Source organism: Enhydra lutris, unplaced genomic scaffold (genome assembly GCF_002288905.1).
Source record: "Enhydra lutris kenyoni isolate GAN:26980312 unplaced genomic scaffold, ASM228890v2 scaffoldscaffold22, whole genome shotgun sequence".
Classification (NCBI taxonomy): domain Eukaryota; kingdom Metazoa; phylum Chordata; class Mammalia; order Carnivora; family Mustelidae; genus Enhydra; species Enhydra lutris.
This window is the reverse complement of record NW_019154106.1, coordinates 12486005-12490117: the sequence shown is the minus strand read 5'-3', so window position 1 is coordinate 12490117 and position 4113 is coordinate 12486005.

Genomic DNA, 4113 nt, shown 5'->3' with positions numbered 1-4113 from the left:
GAGAGGGCACGGATTGCATGGAGCACTGGGTGTGGTGCAAAAACAATGAATAATGTTACACTGAAAAGAAATAAAAAATTTAAAAAAATGTGGTCAGAATTATCATATGATCTCTTTAATATGAGGAATTTGAGAGGCATGGTGGGAGGGGGCATGGTGGGTAGGGAGGGAAAAAATGAGATAAGATGGGACTGAGGAGGGAGACAAATCATAAGAGACTTTTAATCTCAGGAAACAAAATGAGGGTTGCCGGGGGGATGGTGGGGAGGGATAGGGTGGCTAGGTTATGGACATTGGGGAAGGTATGTGCTATGGTCAGTGCTGTGAATTGTGTAAGACTGATGATTCACAGACCTGTACCCCTGAAACAAATAATACATTATATGTTAATTTAAAAAAAAGAAATGTGGTCAGAAGTAGAATGATATATTATCAATTAGGACAATAAATACAGATGGGCATATATACTATTTTAAAACATAAAGATGTTCAGATTGAGTTAGGAAGCAAAATATTTTTAAAAGATACAGGGTCATATAAAAACTACCACTCTTTATCTGAAAAATTTAGGAAAATTCTGAAATAGGAAATAAACCATAATCCCCAACCAAAAGAGATGGCAGGCATCTGATTGTCTCTATAAAAACCCCAAGGCAGCCAACTGAGAAGTAGTTAGAACTGATAAGAAAATGTATTAAGATGGCCAATAGTTAACTGATTCGTACTTAACAACTTTGATCTCCTTTCCCCCTATAAAATATCACATAGGGTGTTCACAGGACACTGAATTAATTCTAGGCAACTAGTCTTCATTTCTATACACCTGAGCATTTACACTCTCTCCAGTTGAGGTTTTTGCTTATCAAGTCCCTTGTTTTTGTTTCCAACCGTGAATAAGCCAAGAACACTTATTATTGTTCAAGTTAATAGAATAGTTTATGGAATGTTGAACTATGAGTGCAAAAAAGATTTTTTCAATGCATGAAATCATACGGTATTTGTCTTTCTCTAACTGACTTATTTTGCTTAGTATAGTACCCTCTAACTCTATCCACATTATTGCAATTGGCAATATTTAATTCTTTTTTTTTTTTTTTTGCCTGAGCAGGGATCCTGAGATCATGACCAGAGCTAAAGGCAGCCACTTAACCAGATAAGCCACCCAGACACCCCAAGATTTTATTCTTTTTGAAGGCTAAGTAGTATTTCATTGCGTGTGTGTATGTGTGTATGTATATACACCATATCTTTTATAGCCCTTTATCAAGGCAAATCAGTTGTAATGTTTGGAAATATTTGAGAAAAGTGAGTTGCAAATGAGTGATTACTGATGAATTAGTGAAAATGGGCAGAAATACTGCATAAGTTAGAGGGTAATATTAAAAATGATCTGTTTGTAAGTATTCATGAAACATTTATTATTCAGCAATAATTATGAGAAATTTAAAAAATGAGGGCTGCCTGGGTGGCTCAGTAGGTTATGTATCTGCCTTTAGCTCAGGTCATGAACCCAGGTACTCGGATCAAATCCCACATCTGGCTCCCTGCTTAGCAGGGAGTCTGCCTCTCCCTCTCACCTTGTTCCTCCTCCTGCTGTGCTCTCTCTCTCAACAAATAAATAAAATCTTAAAAATAAAAAAGATATGCATCCTTAATCATGAAAGTGAGACTTGATGTTTAACAGAATTTGGGGAAAAGCCTTCTAAACGAGGTTTCCCATGTAATCTTTCTAGAATATCAGAGCTATAAAGTGCTCCTCCTCCCAGATAGAAAGATAGATACATGCAGGCAAACGTGTACATTTACAAATAAATGGATTAATAGATACATGGATATGTATGTGCAGTCAAGCACATTTGGGAAAAACTAAATATTCTCTCTGTGATCCACAATGGAGATAAACATTAAAAGGACTTTAGAATCCTGATAGGAAGTACATATAAATTTGGGGCGCCTGGGCGGCTCAGTGGGTTAAGCCTCTGCCATCAGTTCAGGTCATGATCCCAGGGTCCTGGGATCGAGCCCCGCATCGGGCTCTCTGCCCCGCAGGGAGCCTGCCTCCACCTCTTTCTCTCTCTCTGCCTGCCTCTCTGCCTACTTGTGATCTCTGTCAAATAAATAAATAAAAATCTTTAAAAAAAAAAAAAGGAAGTACATATAAATTTAACTTTTCAGGGGTGCCTTGGTGGCTCAGTTGGTTAAGCGTCTGTCTGCCTTCAGCTCAGGTCATGATCCCAGGGTCCTGGGCCCTGGGATCGAGCCCCATATCAGGCTTTCTGCTCAGCAGGGAGCCTGCTTCTCTTTCTCCCTCTGCCTGCTGCTTCCCCTACTTGTGCTCTCTCTCTCTCTCTGTCAAATAAATGCCATAAAATCTTTTTAAAAATTTAACTTTTTAAGACTTCTCTGGTGTTTCATGAAAGCTTCTTTAGGTGTCTTGGAAGCATATTCAAACATAAGAATAATAATGGCCTGTGCCATAGTATGAAGGCACTCTTCTAAATTCTCTGCATGTATTAATCCAGATGCACCTCATAACAACACCATGAAGCAGGTAATATGTTATACCTATTTTACAGGTAAAGAACCATGGTCCCAAAAGATTAAATAGTCTGAGATTAAACAGCTAGTCTATGGCTGGAGTTGTGATGTAAGCCCAAGCATTTTGGATCTAGAAAAGAAAGATCTAAGTTTGGGTCTTGACTTCACCACTTCCTAGTTCCCACTTTCCTCCCTGCCTTTCCCTTCCTTCCTCCCTTCCTCTCTCTGTCTTTCTGCCTCCCTCCTTCCCCATCTTCTCTCTCTTTCTCTCATTCTTGTCTCTTAAAGTAAAAAACACATTCCTAGCTCAAGGGCTGTGCCAAAAGAGGCTGAATATGGTCTGTAGTCTAGTTTCCTACCCTTGCTCTAACATATTATAGACAACAGGCAATTCGGAAGATCAGTTAGGAAAAAAAATAGCCATTAGTTTTTACAAAGTAAAGTCTCTGAAGATGTTTCCTTACCTCTTTGCAATTCACTGTATTCCCTCAGCCATCAGAGAACATTCATAAGGGCAATAGTTTTGCTTCTGTCTATAGATGATTAAGGCAGCTCTTCTAGAATATTGCCTGACCCTCCGTATTCTGTTCTTTAAGGGTAAAATGAAATAAGGGTACATAGGATCCGGATGTGCATAATTCCCTAGAAATGAAAGTGACTAGTAGGTGATGTCTTCATAGTACCTCGATGTGCATGGGAAAGAGTGTGTTGGTGTTCAAGAAGAGTCAGCTTTTAGAAAGCTATTCTTGGGATAAGACAAGATGAAGAGGAACTGCGGAAAGCAGGGATACTTTGGAATTATTCTAAGCCAGAGTCTTGCACAGAAGGACCAGGATCCTTTTCTGCACTCTTCTCTTTACTCAGAGGCCATTCTTGCCTGATTGAGCCAGATAATTTAGTGCCTATAGGATGTCTTAAGATAATGGGTCCCTAAGAGGAGGAATTTCCCCAGTGGCCTTTCTTAAACCAAAAAACTAAAAAATACTGGGACAAAATTTTCTGGGTTGATCAACTATGACAAAGTTAATGAGCAACTTTTCACACAATAATCATAGACAACTGTCATCTGGGGGCCACAGGTTGTATCCTCGTTCCTACTTATACCCAACCCATAGGAACCTGTGGATAGGTTTTGACAAATTCAATCTATGGGAAATGTTCATGCCAGCTCAGGGGTCCCAGAAGGTGTAGACTGCATTAAAACTACCCTCCCCTGGGCAATTGGGAATGTGACTTTTAGCCTGAGATTTGTCATTCAAATGTTAAGTTACCTCAGGCAAATTTTAAAAATTTTTATATTTGAATTTCCTCATCCATATTATCAATGATTGGCGTAGATGATATTCATGGTTCTCTCTCTCCTCAAAACTCTACAATTTCTACTTCTGTTTCAAGGAATAGAGAACATGTGGAAGAACTGTGTCCCACCTGTCATTTGTAACTTTCTCATTTTCAGCCTCAATCATATCCTACTTCTCTCTGCGGAATCCTGCCCCATGCCCACTCATTTCTGTGATGATAAATAATTTGGGTATCATATTTACAATGAGATATCATGTTTGTGCTTATATTTAT